At 51.4% G+C, this 18,965-nt stretch overlaps 1 pseudogene; it reads right to left on the minus strand.

The window, feature by feature from the left end:
* Positions 1-10,552: 10,552 nt before the first annotated feature.
* On the minus strand, positions 10,553-12,887 carry LOC147105441 (uncharacterized; annotated as a pseudogene).
* Positions 12,888-18,965: the final 6,078 nt, after the last annotated feature.

Consider the following 18,965-nt stretch of genomic DNA (forward strand, 5'->3'; position numbering starts at 1 on the left):
TCAAGGAGGGGAAGCCCCCCTGCTTCCTTCTCCAGCCGGCCCAGAACCGACGAAACGAATCCCGGAACCGCGCGTCCTCCAGCAGCAGGTTGTTAAAGTGCCAGTACGTGGACTCCCCCGCCTGCGCGCGCAGCGGAACGAGCTCCGCCCACACCAGGTGGTGGTCCGCGCACGGCACCGGCCGCATGGAAGCCGCCGGAACGCAGGAAACGTATGCCCGGGAAATGTAGAGGCAGTCGATTATGGACGCTCCTCTCCCAGACCTCACGCAAGTGAAGGCGCTGGAGTCGGGATGGAGATTTCGCCAGACGTCCACCAAGTCGAGGGACCCGACCAGGTCCCTCAACTTCTCCATCGCCGCCGGGCTTCGCAGGCGGCCCGTGCGGTCCCTTGCCTCGAGGGTGCAGTTAAAATCCCCCCCGAGGACGACGCACTCGCCCGCGTCGATGGAGCCCAGAAGAGTGGACACTTCTTCAAAGAAGCGCGCTTGCTGCGCACCGGCCCCAGGGGCGTACATGTTCACTAGATGGAGCGGCACGCCCCCCAGGCGAACAGTGACCTGGAGCAAGCGGCCCGGCACGAGCTCCTTGACCCCCAAGATCTCCGGCTGAAAATGCGGGGCCAGCAAGATAGCCACCCCACTGGAAACACTGGAGAGGTGACTCATGCTGACCCCTCCTTGCCACTCCAGGAGCCACGTGGCCTCGTCTCCCGGAACAGTGTGGGTTTCTTGCAGGAAGCACACCGCATACTTCCCGTCCCGAAGGACCGAAAAGTTATTAAATCTGCGGCTAGCTTCCCTGCTGCCGTTGATGTTGAGGCTGGCTATGGTTATCTTCATTTCAGAAGCATAAACCAACCCCTACTTATGACTAACGGGGGAAGGGAGGGCGGCCGCTAGTCAACCGCCACTCCCTTAGCAGCCCAGTGAGGAAGGACCGGAACTGACGCAGCTCGAGCGGGTTCACGCCCGCGTCCGCATCCATGGTCTTGAAGGCGATGCGGGCCGACCCGACGAGCAGCGCCAGCCCCGACCATCTATCGAGGGCCAGCCGGGTCTTTTGACGACCCTGGCACGTGGCCACAAAGTCCCGGAGATCCTTAATGGGAATGAGGGGGGTCCCGGCGAGGGGCGTGAGGTCCTCCATCTCCTCATCAGCGATGGGATCCCATTCCTCCTCCGCCCCACCACCGAGTCCCCGTCCTCCTCCGGGGGGTCGCCACCGGCGGCCGACCCGTCCGCCACGCGGTGCGCAGCGAGCGGTTCGGCCGCGACGGCTAGCCCCGCCTCCGCCCGGATCCCACCCCCAGGATCGGTAGCGGAGGATTCCTCCCTGGGCTCCTCTAGGGGCGCCGGGCCAGAAGACGGCGGCGGTCCGGAGTTCCCCCCCCGCCCCGGGCGCCGGAACAACCGGAGAGATCGGAGAGTACGTAAAAACAAACTCCTCCAAGTCGCCCGGCGCCGGAGAGACAGACAGAGGGCCTTCCTCCTCCGCACCACCGGCCTCCGACCCAGCAGATGGGGTAATTTCAGTTAAACTCTCGACGAGGTCGAGCAGCACTTGGGAAATGACCGGGTCACTTTGGGCGAGCTCATTATCCGAGGACTCGCCCGACCCGGACTCCAGGCCGCCCAACCCGTCAAGGGGTAACGGTACTGAAAGTGGATCGACTTCCGCCGCGGGTTGTTCCGCGACCCCCCCCCACGGGCAGGGTCTCGTCCCCATCCCCGGGAGGCACGAGCTGGGCAGACACCTCTGCCTCAGCCCCCCTAGGGACAGGCGACCCCTGCCGTTCGCCCGTGATGGTATTAGCGGTGATATGGGGCGCAGTACCCGCGGCGGGCGACGACTCCCCCCGACCGGAGGGACCTTCCTCCTCCCGGTCCTCCTCCTCATCCAGGGGGTCGCGCCTTCTTTTAAGTGCGGAGGGGTAGATGGAGACCACCATTTCTGCTGAGGCCTCCCCCGCTTCCCCCGGTGGAGCGGGTTCTTTGGGTCCCTCGGGCCCAAGCCCGGCCGCAGGTTCTGGCGCTACCACCTCGGCGGTCGCGGCCACAGGCTCGGGCACGAGGTCCCCCCCGCCGCCGCACTCCGCGATTAACGCGGCGACGCTCTCGGGCGTCAGGGGCTCCATATTATGGGGCACGCCCTCCACGGGGGGACCTGCCCTACGGTATTTACTTTTCCCCCGCGCCTTCTTCCCGACCGGACACCCCTCCTCCCCCCCGCCGGAGGCCAGGATGGCATCGACCTCCGACGACGACCGCACCCCGGTAGTATTTATTTGGGGGGGGGCACGGCTAGACCCGGGGGGAGGAGCGGCGGCGGCGCCAGCTTCGGCCACGCCAGACGATCTGGCGGCCTTGGAGGCGGGGCAGTTCTTACGAATATGCCCCACCTCCTTGCAGGCGTGGCACCGCACGCCGTCCGTCGTCCAGAAGACGCGGTATGGGGTCCCCTCGTGGAGGACTGTAAAGGCCCCGTCCGTCTCCCCCTCCCGCGCCAGCTGAACAAACGCCTGGCGGCGGAAGGAGAAGACATGGCGAAGGCTGGGCTCCCGGAATCCGAGCGGGATCGGCGTAATCCCCGACCTCACCTCACCAAGTTGGTGCAAGTGGGGGAGGAGGAGCTCACCGGAGATAAAGGGCGATACGTTAGACAGAACGACTCTCTGCGCGGTGGCCTCAAGAGGGTCCACCGGCAGGAAGGTCCCGCCCACGGTGAGCCCCTGGGCGATGGCCAGGGCCACCGCCCGCTCGGACTCCAGGAAGAACACAGCCTTCCCATGCATCCTCGAGGCGGCGAGGATGGCTGAAGGGCCGACAACCCCAGCCATCGCCTTCACACATGCCTCGATAGTCATATTGGGGTGGGTGTAGCTCTTCACCCCAAGCTTCTTCGTGATAAGTCGGAACGGTGACAGGGCAGCAGAAGGAGCGGGAGCAGCCGCGGCTTTGGCTGTCACCGCCGCATATGTTCTCGCTGGCCCCGTCACCGCCGAAGATGTTGAAGCCATACTGGGGTGATTTTTTTGGGAGCCACACACACCCCAAGTCACAGGCCCTGTGGTGTTAAGTGGCCTCGGTAAAAGTTTAAGGTCTGCCACCGAGCAGAGGGAGTTTAAAGCCAATGGCCCGCCTCTCCCCTTGATGGAATGATTGGGAGAGGGGCCTCCTCCTCTCTGCTCAAAGTGCCAAATAATAGTTTTTAAAAGGGAGGTGCCTTTGAGAGAGACAAAAGAGAGGGATAAAGAGAGAGAGAGAGGGGGTGGGTGGGAAGGAGGGGGGGTGCCGCAAAGGCAGGGTCACCACTCTAGGTGGTATTTGGTGGGTGGGTGTCAGCAGGGGTGCACTCCCCGATGGTAACAAAGTCTATGGAAGATGATCTTCGGGCAGGGGGAGAAGATGTCTTCGCCTGGGTAGGCTGGAGAAAGCCCAGGCTCAGCCCCACACCAGGTCTTCTCGATGTAGGTAAGTGAGTAAGAGGCTTCACCTGGGCAGCTCCAGCCGACCCAGGCCAGGCTTTCTGGCCCATCTTCTTTCCTCCCCCCGCCTAGAATACACAGTCTTTTGGGGAATGCCCAAAAAAGACACCCACCTGCAGATGTTCAAGGTGATGATGCAGCTCCTTCCCTGCTTCCAAGTAGAAGTTGGCTGGTGTTCCTCTCCCCTCTCTCCCTCTCCTGAGATGGAGGCCTTTCCTCTCCTCCTCTCCCTCCAGGCACCTCAGTTGTAGATGGTCTGGTTGGTGGTGGACTGGTGCTTCTCCTTCTCCTGCTTGCCTGGTCAGGAGGCCACCATGCTCCACTTTCCTCCTGCAGCTGACAGAGCAAGCCAGAGACAACCTGCAGCACTCAGAGCAAGCCAGAGACAACCTGCAGCACTCGGAGCAAGCCAGAGACCAAGAGTTTTAAAAGCTCCCGGGAGCTCAAGAGACAGCAACACCTACACACTGGGGAGAGGCCGTTCACCTGCTCCGTGTGTGGGAAGGGATTCACTAATTCATCCCACCTGCTGGTACATCAGCGAGTTCACACTGGGGAGAGGCCGTTCACCTGCTCCGTGTGTGGGAAGGGATTCGCTCGGCCCTCCAGCCTGCTGGCACACCAGCGAGTTCACACTGACAAGAGACCCTTTAAATGTTCTGACTGTGGGAAGAGCTTTAAAAGCTCCGGGGAGTTGAAGAGACACCAGCGACTTCACACTGATCATAGAATCTAACAGCACAGAAGGTGGTGATTCGACCCATCGTGTCTTTGAAAGAGCTGTCCAATTTAGTCCCACACCCCAGCATTATCCCCAGAACTCTGCAAACTAGTCCTCTTCAAGGACTCGTCCAATTACTGTTTGAAAGTTCCAGTGGAACCTGATTCCAGCATCCTTTCAGAGTGCGTTCCAGATCTGAACAACCCTCTGTATGAAAACAATTCTCCTCATTTCCCCTCTAGTTCTTTTAGCAACTATTTTAAATTTGTGACCTTTGGTTACCGACCCACTTGCCAGAGTGAACAGTTTCTCTCTACTTGCTCGATCAAATCCCCTCATCATTTTGAACACCTCTATTAGGTCTCCTCTTAACCTTCTCTGCTCAAAGGGGAACAATCCCAGCTTCTCCAGTCTCTCCACATAACTGAAGTCCCTCATCCCTGGTACCATCCTGGTCGACCTCCTCTGCACCCTCTCCAAGGCCTTGACATCCTTCCTAAAGTGTGGTGCCCAGAACTGTACACAAGACTCCAGCTGAGGCCAAAACCCTGCAGCTGTTCAAAACCCTGGTTAGACCACACCTGGAGCACTGTGAGCAGTTCTGGGCATCACACCTTAGGAAGGATATATTGGCCTTGGAGGGAGTGCAGCATAGGTTTACCAGAATGATACCTGGACTTCAAGGGTTAAGTTACGAGGAGGGATTACACAAATTAGGGTTGTAGTCCCTGGAATTTAGAAAGTTAAGGGGTGATCTGATCGAAGTTTTCAGGATATTAAGGGGAACAGATAGGGTAGATAGAGAGAAACTATTTCCGCTGGTTGGGGATTCTAGGACTGGGGGCAGAGTCTAAAAATTAGAGCCAGACCTTTTCAGGAGTGAAATTAGGAAACACTTCTACACACAAAGGGTGGTAGAAGTTTGGAACTCTCTTCCGCAAACAGCAATTGATGCTTGATCAATTGTTAATTTTAAATCTGAGATTGATAGGTTTTTGTTAACCAAAGGTATTAAGGGATATGGGCCAAAGGCGGGTGTATGGAGTTAGGTCGCAGATCAGCCATGATCTCATTGAATGGCGGAACAGGCTCGAGGGGCTGAATGGCCTCCTCCTGTCCTATGTTCCTAACTAGTGATTTGTAAAGGTTTAGTGTAACTTCCTTGTTTTTGTATTCAATGGCACTATTTGCAAAGCCAAGTATCCCATACGCTTTCTGAACCGCCTCACCAACTTGCCGTGGCACTTTCAAAGACTTGTGAATATGGACCCCCAGGTCCCTCTGCTCTTGCACCCCCTCAAAATAGTCCCATTTAGATTAAATGGCCTCTCCCTGTTGTTTCTCCCAAAGTGCATCACTTCACACTTATCCTCATTGAATGTCATCCGCCTTGTGTCTGCTCATTTCACAGTCTGTCTCTGTCCTTCTGAAGTCTCTACTACTACACTCTCAAAACTTGGCAACATAGTAAATAGTATCATCCGTAAACTTTGAAATTGTTCACCTATACCCAAGTCCAGGTCAGTTATATATAACAAGAAAAGCAATGGTCCTAATCCCGACCCCTGGGGGAGCCCACTGCATACTTCCCTCCAGTCAGAAAAACATCCCTCAGCACTGCTCACTGCCTCCTCTCCCTTAGCCAATTATATACCCAAATTACCATCAGCCCTTTAATTCCCTCTGCTTCTATTTTCAGAGTAAGTCTCTTATGTGGTATTTTATCAAATGCCTTTTGAAAGTCCATATATACAACATCTGCTGCACTACCTTCATCAACCCTCTGTTACTTCATCAGCGAACTCAATCAGGTTAATCAGACACGATTTACCTTTAACAAATCCATACTGGCTGCCCATTATTAATCCACGCTTCTCCAAGTGAGAATTAATTTTGTCCTTGACAATGGTCTCTAGTCGTTAACCCACCACTGTAGGGGTCGCAAAATCCCCTCAGCCCCCGAAGATCGGGAAATATTAATCCACATCGTGGATGAAGACTTGTGTGATTTAAATTGTCTCTGGGTTGGACAATGTTTTAAAACGTACCCAGAACCGCAAAAGGCTGCGTTTAAAAAGCTCGTAAGCTAGGCAGCACTTGGATACTGGAATCAAAGAACTTTGTGAAAATCGCACACTTTAAGATTGTACATTTTATTAAAAGATGTATACTTGAGTTTTGGACTGTTTAAATTGCCCAGGGCATAAAAATGGCTGAACAGACTTCATGGAAACAGAATTTTAAAAGGCAGCAGAAAAGGACAGACAGGCTGTTAGCATATGAAAAGCTCAGCGCTGCCCTGTAGTAAGTTTGAATGACCGAGCTGTCAGTCACCCTGTGATATTGGGCGGGTCCGGTAACCTACAAGCTGCTTGTTTACACTGGCTGATTCAAATGGGCCACTCCCCAATCATCAGACGGCAAGCACAATGGGTTGCTAACACACAGCCATTCACTGAAATTGACTACTACGTGATGTCTCCATGTATGAATGGAGGAAGTTAAATGCCCTTCTCTTGTGTATTCGGACTTTTCAGCGCGAAATTGCGCACGGACCTTTTCGGCGCGAAAACAGCAGGGACTCCCAGGAAGTCCTCTGCCCCCTTTTTTTGTCTCTTACTCTTTGGACTGCAGGTGAGCAAGGTTTTGACCCACTAGCAAGACAATCTAGGGAGAAGTAAAGGGGTGGTAATTTAAGGGAAATGTTGCTAAGATTGTACGGTTAACATTGTAGCCATTTATCCCTCGTTTTTGCCATCTGCCTTCCCCTGTTAAGCAATTTTACCGTGATTACTTTGATCGTGTGGTGTAGTTTCTTTAGTTTTAATAAAATTTGACTTTCTTGCATCCAGACCATTTGTCCGTTTTTAATATATCATTAATTATAAGTTCCTCAAGTCAGAACTGGAGGGGGGGGGGGTTTAGCAATTCAAAACCGCTGATTGGAATTGGTCACAGTGCAGTGGCAAAGGCTGCCTGACCAGGTAAATTACCGTAACCAGGTAAAGGATGCCCACCTACACCACTGACATTAGACTGATTGGCCTGTAGTTACCAGGTTTATCCCTCTTCCCTTTTTTCACCTGGGGACAGCGCGTCACAATCGGCCCCAGCGCACCTGAGTTGGAGAGGAGGCCCCGCCCCCTTGCCACGCCACCATTGGTTGGAGGACCAGGCCGCCCAGGTCAGTCCTCCCAGCTTAGCCCTCTTCCTATTGGTCAGAGCTCCCGTCAGTCCCAGGCCGGGCCGGTCTCCATCCACCTAATTGGGCCTCTTCCTCTGATGATGTCACAATCGGCGCTCCGTTCAGTGTCCGCGGAGGTCCCGCCCGCCCGACTCTCAGGTTTGGTTTTTCTCGTCTTTTACTTTATAATCTCGCTCTCCGCTCCCCCCTCACCTCGATTTAAATCGATTCCCCAACACTTGACTTTACCACGGCCGCTGATTCCGCCTCTTCCCCGTGCCCGGCCTTCCGCCTCCTCCTCGGAGGCCCCGCGCAGGCGCACTGGCAGCCTGGTGTTGTGGTGAGGGGGCCGAATGAGCATGCGCGGCCCCGCCTCTCCACATTTAAAGGGACACCCACCCCCTCCACATTTAAAGGGACACCCACTCCCTCCACATTTAAAGGGACACCCACCCCCTCCACAGTTAAAGGGACTCCGCCCCCCCACATTTAAAGGGACATCCACCCCCTCCACATTTAAAGGGACATCCACCCCCTCCACACTTAAAGGGGCATCCACCCCCTCCACATTTAAAGGGACACCCACCCCCTCCACATTTAAAGGGACACCCACCCCTCCACATTTAAAGGGACACCCACCCCCTCCACATTTAAAGGGTCACCCATCCCCTGCACATTTAAAGGGACATCATCCCCTCCACATTTAAAGGGACACCCACCTCCTCCACATTTAAAGGGACTCCCTCCCCCACTCTCATGTCCTCTACTGTGGAGGAGGAATTCCTGGAGTGTTTACGGGATGGTTTCCTGGACCAATATGTCGAGGAACCAACCAGAGATCAGGCCATCTTAGACTGGGTATTATGTAACGAGAAAGGATTAATTAGCAGTCTTGTTGTACAAGGCCCCTTGGGTCGGTGTGATCATAATATGATCGAATTCTTCATTAAGATGGAGAATGAAGCTGTTGACTCAGAGACTAGGGTCCTAAATTTAAATAAAGGAAACTACGATGGTCTGAGGAGCGCGTTGGGTAGGATTGATTGGGGAATGCCACTCAAAGGGTTGATGGTGGATAGGCAATGGCAAACATTCAAAGACTGCATGGATGAACTACAGAAGTTGTTCATCCCAGTTTGGCACAAAAATAAAACAAAAAAGGTGGCTCAACCGTGGCTAACAAGGGAAATTAGGGACAGCATAAGATCCAAGGAGAGGACATATACAGGAAACTTTCGTTTAACTGGAGGTTAAAAGTCCAGAAAGCTCTATCTACCGGCAAAATTCAGGAGCTGTTTTCTATAAGTTTTTTTACTTCTCGTTGCTTTTTTTTCCCCCCAGTCAGGCTCTGCAAGGTCTGTAGCTAAGCAACAGCTTCAGCTAGAGACGCTTGCAGCTGCAGCCGACTGTTTTGAAGCTGTTGCTAAGCAAGAGGGTTTGTTGATTCACACGGAGCTGAAAAGCTCTGTATGTTTTAACATTCGCGCTGGTTTATACGGCTGTTTTGATCTAACGGCACCAGCTCGGTCCTGTCAGTGCCAGATAACAGAAAGTTTCCTGTAAACTGGCCAGAAAATGCGGTAAACCTGAGGATTGGGATCAGTTTAGGATTCAACAAAGGAGGACAAAGGGATTAATTATGAAGGGGAAAATAGAATATGAGAGTAAGCTTGCAGGGAACATAAAAACTGACTGTAAAAGCTTTTATAGATATGTGACGAGAAAAAGAACATAAGAAGTAGGAGCAGAAGTAGACCATACGGCCCCTCGGGCCTGCTCCGCCATTCAATAGGATCATGGCTGATCCGAACCTAGACTCACGCCCGCTCCCCGTAACCCCTAATTCCCTTATCAGTTGGGAAACTGTCTATCTCCGTTTTAAATTTACTTAATGTCGCAGCTTCCACAACTATCTGAAGTAGCAAATTCCATAGATTTACCACCCTCTGAGTGAAGAAGTTTCTTCTCATCTCAGTTTTGAAAGGGCAGCCCCTTATTCTAAGATTATGCCCCCTAGTTCTAGTCTCACCCATCAGTGGAAACATCCTCCCCACATCCACCCGATCAAGCCCCCTCACAATCTTATGTTTCGATAAGATCGCCTCTCATTCTTCTGAATTCCAATGAGTAGAGGCCCAACCTACTCAACCTTTCCTCATAAGTCAACCCCCTCATCTCCGGAATCAACCGAGTAAACCTTCTCTGAACTGCCTCGAGAGCAAGTATATCTTTTCTTAAATATGGAAACCAAAACTGTACGCAATATTCCAGGTGTGGCCTCACCAATACCCTGTATAACTGAAGCAAGACTTCCCTGCTTTTATACTCCATCCCCCTTGCAATAAAAGCCAAGATTCCATTGGCCTTCCTGATCACCTGCTGTACCTGCATACTAACCTGTGTTTCATGCACCAGGACCCCCAGACCCCTTTGTACTGTAGCACTTTGCAGTTTCTTTCCATTTAGATAACAACTTGCTCTTTGATTTTTTTCTGCCAAAGTGCATAACCTCACACTTTCCAACATTATATTCCATCTGCCAAATTTCTGCCCACTCACTTAGCCTGTCTATGTCCTTTTGCAGGTTTTTTATGTCCTCCTCACTCACTGCTTTCCCTCCCATCTTTGTATCGTCGACAAACTTGGATACGTTGCACTTGGTCCCCTCCTCCAAATCGTTAATATAGATTGTAAAGAGTTGGGGTCCCAGCACCGACCCCTGCGGAACACCACTAGTTACTGACTGCCAACCCGAGAATGAACCATTTATCCCAACTCTCTGTTTTCTGTTTGATAGCCAATCTTCCACCCATGCCAGCATATTACCCCCAATCCTGTGATTTTTTATCTTGTGCAGACTGATTAAATGTTCTGACTGTGGGAAGAGATTTAAAAGGTCCCAGGATCTGAAGAGACACCAGCCTGGGCTGGGAAAGGGGGACATGAGACAACATTCTCCCTCTTACCCCCTTTCTAAACTCCTTTTCCAGGGTTTTAGAAGTGGAGCATTTACAGACAGGAAGCTCAGATCAAACATCACCTCAAGAGTCGCTCGATTCATCAGGATCTGAATATCATCGGCCTTTGTACATGGAAGGAGAAAACAGCTGTAAGAACCGGGTTTTTCTGGTCCTCTTCTTGAGTTCCGTAGTACAAAGAATTCCAGGCTCGAGGGTTCGGAGAGTTAAAACAACATCATTTTATTCATTACTGTTCGGAGTGGTCATACAGCATATCGACAGTACATTCGTGTCCCGAGGGTCACACCGGGTTAGACACGTGGTGCCAGCATTTACGTCCCCGGGAGATGTCTGACCCTCTTGATGTTCCACACGCCTTCTGGCTAAGAGAGAGAATACCGGTGGGGAAGCCCCTATTATACCGTGGGACAAGGGTCACGACATCACTTTCCTGGCAACAAGTGTTTTGTTACATCACTTCCCTGGCAACAAGCGTTCTCCAATGGGAATCACTCAAGCCCTTTCGGTTTGACCATGATCTGGTCTTCAGTCTGGCAAGCAGGTCCTGACTTTTCTCACTGCTGTGGGCACCGAACAATGGCTAGTCAATCATTGTCTAGTCAGCAGTTAGGCCCTTTCAGTGGCCCTGATCTGGTCGTTAGCACTTTGTTAACACTTGGCCTCAGGCTGAGGCAGATTTTCTGTTCTGCTAGCTTTTGCACTTTGCACAGCTGGGGCTGCTTTTTAATCTAATCTAGACTTTCCTTGTGTGGAGCCATTTTTGTAAGCCAATTCATTGCCCATTTTATTCCCATTTCCACATCCAAACCATTTTTGTAAGCCAATTCATTGTCCATTTTATTCACGTTTCCACTTCCCTCCCTTTGATTCTTTATACAATCGACAAGAATCATTATATACAAGGTATACTCTTGGTAGTGCACTTTATCAAAAACACACCCTGTGTCTCCGTTTTGTTTGTGTTCTGGCCATGAACACAACCAAAAGGGTTTTAATTTCGAATTTACAGATAACTGTGTAGGACCGAACAGGCTTCCTCTGGGGGTTCCCCCTGCTTTGCTGTGTCTACTTCTACCCTAATTCGGGAGAGGCGAGGGGGTATAGTAGCTCCTGCATAACTTATACAACATTTGATACTATTTACAACAATAATAATTCCCAAAATTACACCACTTATAACAATCAAACCATACAGTAATTTCTGTCCCAATGTTTTCAGCCATGTAAACCATCCTTCACCCCCTCCGGCTTCAATGAAGTCGGCCAGTTGATTTTTAATCTTGTCTATAGCGTCTTGGATATTTTGTCTCTCACTATTGACGTTTGTAATGCATTTGTCTCCTATAATCATACACACACCTCCCTCTTGTGCCAAGAGGTAGTCCAAAGCATATCAGTTTTGCATGCTAAAAAGACGTAGGGTTGCCATTTCCTTATTTATGGCGGTTAATGCTTTAATGGTGCTATTGCCCAGGAGGGTGATTCCGCACATTAGATAATTCCTATTCTTGGCTGCTATCACTCCTGCGCCCCCTCCCAATGATATGGCCGATCGAATACCCCACCCTACTGAGCTACCCAGTGTGGTCGGATCTCGCCAATCTGCACAGAACTCCTCGGAGACTGCCCGGCGTTTCCGTCTGGATGGTGTACTGGTGGGGCAGGGAACAGCTACGGGGGCGATTACTCCTACTGCGAAGAGGGAGCGGAGTTTTGGCGTCGCTGTTGTATACGTTCCATTGAGGAGGAACGCAAACCCGTGCTTCGCTCGGTAACATTTGACCTCCCGGTTATTAACCTTCGCAAACTGTGTATAATAATAGTTAAGGGGGTCATTTGAGTTTCCCCCAGACCCGGACAGCTGGAATGTATCAAATGGGAAGATCCATTTACCGGATGATACATGGGTCCCGTTACACTGACCACAAATGAATTGTCTTCCTGCTGTGACATTAAAGCACCTTTGTTCCTCGCATGTACAGGCCAGCTGGCCCCTGTGTACCTGACAGTGGTGTCGGGCACATTGTTGTTGTATGCAGGCATTGTCCTGGGGGACAAGGGCATATACGCATCCCCATCCCTTACCCGTAAAGCACGGGATAGCTACCTGACGTTGTGCAATTCTCACCCACGAGCCCTCGGCAACCGGGGTTTGTTGAGCTTATTAGCTGCATGCATTGCCCCCGAACGCCCTGGCTATATCGACCCGTCTGGCCCTCGCATGTCTGTTTCATTGTGTCGGCGGTATATAGTGGGAGGGGTTGCCAACCTGGTGTGGCTGCAAACAAGGATTCCACTGATGTGGCCAGGGGGTAGCATACACTCCGGTCTCCGTGTATCTGTAGGTGGGTCTGATAAAATAAGTTATTCTCTATGCCTCCTACCCATGTTAGAAAAGGGGTAAAGGAGATGGCTAGCAATATGTTGATGGGAATCATGGTACACAATAAGTCCAATTTATTCTTCTGTTGGGGCTCCTGTCGTATCTCTTTTCACGTGTGACGCATGTATCCAAGCCTTCTTTCCTTGTACTTTCACGGCTGCTCCTGTGGTCAACAGGATGACATACGGACCTTCCCACTTGTCTGCCAGGGGGGCTGGCTTTATTTTCTTTACCCAAACTTGTAGCCCGGGGACTAAACTGTGTCCTCCCGGCGGGGGTTCTTGCCAAGCTACGCTGACCTGTTGGGAAGCAAAACTGACAGCATCTGTTAGATCTTTGCAATACTTTAGTACTGTGTCACTTAGAAGATGAATGTCAGCCCTACGTGGATCTATTGTTCCGGGTAGCGACATTGGTCTACCGGTAACGACCTCATAGGGGCTGAGTCCAGTGGTCCTATTCGAGGTGGCTCGAATACTACATAGGACAAGGGGTAGGGCCTGAGGCCATGGCACTCCTTCAGAGTGGTGCTTAGTGAGCTGTTGTTTAATTGTCCTGTTTGCTCTTTCCACTTGTCCTGGTGATTGGGGGTGGTATGGGCAATGCAATGACCATTGTATTTGTAGTAGTCTGCAAAGTTCTTTAATTATTTCCCCTGTAAAATGTGTGCCTTGGTCTGAGTCAATACATAAGGGCACGCCCCATCTAGGAATGTAATCTTTACACAAGACTTTCGCGGTTGCAGCAGCGGTGGTGCTTCGAACTGGGGTGGCTTCAATCCATCGTGAAAAGCGATCGACTATCACCAATACATCTGTATATCCCTGACATTTTGGCAAGGAAATATAGTCGACCTGTAAATGTTGGAAGGGCCCTGCCGGAGCAGATGCTTTTAACATTGGTACTTCAATTTTTTGTCCAGGATTTACTTTCTGGCATGTCACACACTGCTCCACTATTCTTTGAGCTTGAGTTCGAAACCCTTTTGCCCACCAATTTCTCTGGAATCTGGCTGTCATTTGCTGTGCGGCTATGTGTCCACACGAGTGTATTTGTTGGGCCAAAAACGGCATCAGTTTCTTTGGGCATCCTACTGCTCCCGTTTTAAGATGTTGCCATATGCCATCTCTATTGGGTTGCAACCCATTTTCTAACCATGTCCATTGTTCCTCCCTTGGGGTCTCTCTTTGCATTAGTAGGATGTCCCCTTGGTCGTTGTTTGGCGTGATATATCGCACCTGGGGTGTTGGGGGGATAATGGTACGGGCGGCGTGTTTTGCTACTTTGTCTGCCCTAGCGTTGCCCTTAGCTTCAGGGGTATCTTCTTTGCTATGGCCCTTACATTTTAGTATGGCCACTTCTTCGGGTAACTGGATGGCGTCCATTAATGCTGTTACCTCTCTTCCATTTTTTATGGGTGTACCTGCAGCTGTCAGAAAACCTCTTTGTTTCCATAGTTGTCCAAAGTCATGAGCGATGCCAAAGGCATATCTAGAATCGGTACATATATTGGCCGTCTTGTCTCGAGCATAGAGGCAGGCTTGGGTGAGGGCGACTAGTTCTGCCTGTTGTGCTGAGGCCCCTCCTCCCATACTTCCTGCTCGTACTACTGCGAATTCTGTTGTGACCGCCCACACTGCCAATCGAGTTCCTTTTTCCACAAAGGATGACCCATCCGTGTAAAGGACCATTTCGGGATTGTGTAAGGGTAGTTCCTGTGTCTCAGCCCTCTGCTGCTCAACTTTCGGCACTTTCTCGAGAGCCAGTTTCTTCCCCGAGATTTCCCTCGGTCGATTACACTGTAGTTAAAAGTCTCACTTGCTAAATACACCAGCTTAGTCTTCGGTACTATGTTAAGCCCCAGTTTCTGGTACACCAGGCCGGCCCCAGCTTCCGACAGATAGCCCTGATTGAGGACAAGACAGTCTCTGCCAAAGCAGCATGGACAGCAGAGCTTCTGCAGCCACTTGGTCCATTTAGGGTTCAGCTGACCATACGGTTCCTCATTTTTAGTTTTAAAAACACCGATAATTTTCCCGCCGGGCTCGGGGATGAAGTAGCTGCCGCTCGAGCCCTGGCTGATGCGCTGCGGGAAGATGCCGATCTCCTGCGCATGCTCGGCGCGCCACACCGCCTCGCTGGAAATGGACATCAAGCACTCGGCGGCGAAGTAATCGCGGCAGGCGAACGCAGGCATGGCTAGGACTGGAAGAAGGGCTCTCTCCACTTTCTCTCTCCCTCTCCGTAAGGTGCTTGGATTAAAAAATGCAAATCTCCAGCTGGACTGGAACCGGCGAACTGAGCCCGATGCGCCGTGGCCCCGATACTTTGTCTGGCTGCGTTAAGTAGGGCGTTTGCTCGTCCGGTGACGGCCATATTTACTATTGCCGTCAGGGCGGCCGACTCTCTTGCGCTAACTACTACTGCTATAACCTGGTAATAGGTATAAATTCGGAGATTTCGGCCGCCTACTTCATGTTTTTGTAACCTGATGGGGGCAAGGCGTGGGGGTGGTTATTTGGTTATACAGGTAGACTACCCTTTATCCGGACTTCCGAAAACCGAAACCCTCTAAAAACCGAATGTTTTTTCGTTCAGCGTAAGTCGTGCGTATGACTTACGCTGAACGAAAAAACCTTCGGTTTTTAGAGGGTTCCGGTTTCGGAAGTTCGGATAAAGGGTAAGTCGTGCGCACGACCCCCCGCCGACCCCCCCGCGGTCCCCGCTGGCCCTGACAACCGCCGACCCCGCCAGCCCTGACAACCGCCGACCCCGCCAGCCCCGACAACCGCCGACCCCCCCGCGGACCCCGCCGGCCCCGACAACCGACGACCCCGCCAGCCCCGACAACCGGCGACCCCCCCGCGGACCCCGCCGGCCCCGACAACCGCCGACCCCCCCGCGGACCCCGCCGGCCCCGACAACCGCCGATCCCCCCGGCCGACCCCCCCGCGGACCCCGCCGGCCCCGACAACCGCCGACCCCCCCGCGTACCCCGCCGGCCCCGACCCCCACCGACCCCGACTGACTTACGCTGAGCTTCAGCGTAAGTCGTGCGCACGACCCCCCGCCGACCCCCCCGCGGACCCCTGCCGACCCACCTTCCGAAATCCGAAATTCTCCTTTATCCGAAACTCGGCTGGTCCCGAGGTTTTCGGATAAAGGATAGTCTACCTGTATCTTCTTCGTCTGATGAGTCTGTAAGAGGAGTATTTATTTTAGCAATATGGGCTTCGTTTGATCGGGGTTGTTCATATGCCGGAGGGGCTGTAGGGGGCGCTGCAGGATAGGTAGGATACAAGGGCGTCGGAGTAATCGTCACCACTCCGGGACTTTCCCTGTGTATTTCCCTTTCCTTCTTGGTTTTTGCCTTCCACTTTTCTGCTCTTTCGTTTGCTTTTTCAAGGCATTTTTGGTGTTTCTCTAACTCGGTTCTGTATTTTGTTATCTGTTCATGGAGAGCTGTTTTTTGTTCTTTTTCTTTGGCCTCTGCCGCCTTCCGAGTTATTTCCCCTCTCTGCCTACACTGTTTCAAGGTGGCCAATACCCAGCCCGTTTTTCTTTTCCCTCCTTTCATACAGGTGGTCTTGCCCCATGCTCTTTTTATATCATCAAGGGACCATTGTCCTTTTGAGGCACCAAATTTTTGTTCGATATTATATTCATGTTGTGGGACATCGAATGTACTTTCTATATACTGCTTGAGTTGGATTACTATTTCTTCTAACGTGGCCTCAGGAGGGCTCTGCCTCCTTTTTCCGTCATTGGTTTTCTACTTGGTTCCGTCATATTGCCACAGGTCGTAGACTTAACGAATAAGTTTAAAATAGACTAGAGTCGTCCCGGACTCTGCCGCGTGCTAGCTAGCAATGGGACGTGTGCTCCGTTAACCTCCAGCCAGAGGGTACGCTACCCGGTTGGTTCGTTCAATAAAATCGCAGAGACAGGGTGCAAAAAGGGCACAATAAATTCCAGTGCTTACCTTTTTCCCCTTTCTTGATGTCTTGCGATCCTGCCGACTACGCCAAGTTGTAAGAACCGGGTTTTTCTGGTCCTCTTCTTGAGTTCCGCAGTACGAAGAATTCCAGGCTCGAGGGTTCGGAGAGTTAAAACAACATCATTTTATTCATTACTGTTCGGAGTGGTCATACAGCATATCGACAGTACATTCGTGTCCCGAGGGTCACACCGGGTGAGACACGTGGTGCCAGCATTTACGTCCCCGGGAGATGTCTGACCCTCTTGATGTTCCACACACCTTCTGGCTAAGAGAGAGAATACCGGTGGGGAAGCCCCTATTATACCGTGGGACAAGGGTCACTACATCACTTTCCTGGCAACAAGTGTTTTGTTACATCACTTCCCTGGCAACAAGTGTTTTGTTACATCACTTCCCTGGCAACAAGCGTTCTCAAATGGGAATCACTCAAGCCCTTTCGGTTTGACCATGATCTGGTCTTCAGTCTGGCATGCAGGTCCTGACTTGTCTCACTGCTGTGGGTACCGAACAATGGCTAGTCAATCATTCTCTAGTCAGCAGTTAGGCCCTTTCAGTGGACCTGATCTGGTCGTTAGCAGTTCGTTAACACTTGGCCTCAGGCTGAGGCAGATTCTCTGTTCTGCTAGCTTTTGCACTTTGCACAGCTGGGGCTGCTTTTTAAAATAATCTAGACTTTCATTGTGTGAAGCCATTTTTGTAAGCCAATTCATTGCCCATTTTATTCCCATTTCCACATCCAAACCATTTTTGTAAGCCAATTCACTGTCCATTTTATTCACGTTTCCACAGTAGGGATAAACCAGGGAATTACAGGCCAGTGAGCCGAACATCAGTGGTAGGGAAATTATTGGAAAAAATTCTGAGGGACAGAATTAATCTCCACTTGGAGAGGCAAGGATTAATCAAGGATAGTCAGCATGGCTTTGTCAGGGGGAGATCATGTCTAACCAATTTGATTGAATTTTTCGATGGGGGTGACTTGGTGTGTGGATGAGGGCAGTCCAGTTGATGTAGTCTACATGGACTTCAGTAAGGCTTTTGACAAAGTCCCGCATGGGAGACTGGTCAAGAAGGTAAGAGCCCATGGGATCCAGGGCAATTTGGCACATTGGATCCAAAATTGACTTAGTGGCAGGAGGCAGAGGGTGATGGTCGAAGGTTGTTTTGTGACTGGAAGCCTGTGTCCAGTGGGTTACCGCAGGGATCGGTGCTGGGTCCTTTGCTGTTTGTAGTGCACATTAATGATTCAGATATGAATGTAGGAGGTATGATCAGTAAGTTCGCAGATGACACGAAAATTGGTGGAGTGGTAAATAGCGAGGAGGGAAGCCTCAGGCTACAGGAGAATATCGACGGGTTGGTTAGATGGGCAGCACAGTGGCAAATGGAATTTAACCCTGAAAAGTGTGAGGTGATGCATTTTGGGAGGACTAACAAGGGAATACACAATGAATGGTAGAACCCTAGGAAGGACAGAGGATCAGAGGGACCTTGGTGTGCATGTACATAGATCCCTGAGGGCAGCAGGACAGGTAGATAGGGTGGTTAAGAAGGCATATGGGATACTTATATTCTATGCCTCGGCTAATGAAGGCAAGAGCAGGGAGGTTATGATGGAGCTGTACAAAACGCTAGTTAGGTCACAGCTGGAATACTGTGTGCAGTTCTGGTTGCCACACTATAGGAAGGATGCGATTGCATTGGAGAGGGTGCAGAGGAGATTCACCAGGGTGTTACCTGGGCTGCAGTGCTTCAGCTATGAAGAGAGACTGGACAGGCTGGGGTTGTTTTCCTTGGAGCAGAGAAGGCTGAGGGGGGACCAGATTGAGGTGTACAAAATTATGAGGGGCATAGATAGGATAGATAGAAAGGAACTTTTCCCCTTAGTAGAAGGGTCAATAACCAGGGGGCATGGTTTCAAGGTAAGGGGCAGGAGGTTTAGAGGGTATTTGAGGAAAAGCTTTTTCACCCAGAGGGTGGTTGGAATCTGGAACTCACTGCCTGAAAGGGTGGTAGAGGCAGGAACCCTCACAACATTCAAGAAGCATTTAGATGAGCACTTGAAACGCTATAGCATACAAGGCTATGGACCAAGTGCTGGAAAATGGGATTAGAATAGACAGGGCTTGATGGCTGGAGCGGACACGATGGGCCGAAGGGCCCCTTTCTGTGCTGTATAAATCTATGACTCTATGGTAGCACTCTTGCCT

The sequence above is a fragment of the Somniosus microcephalus genome, chromosome 17 (assembly GCF_052327205.1).
Source record: "Somniosus microcephalus isolate GS21.2 chromosome 17, FLI_Smic_1.0, whole genome shotgun sequence".
Lineage (NCBI taxonomy): Eukaryota > Metazoa > Chordata > Chondrichthyes > Squaliformes > Somniosidae > Somniosus > Somniosus microcephalus.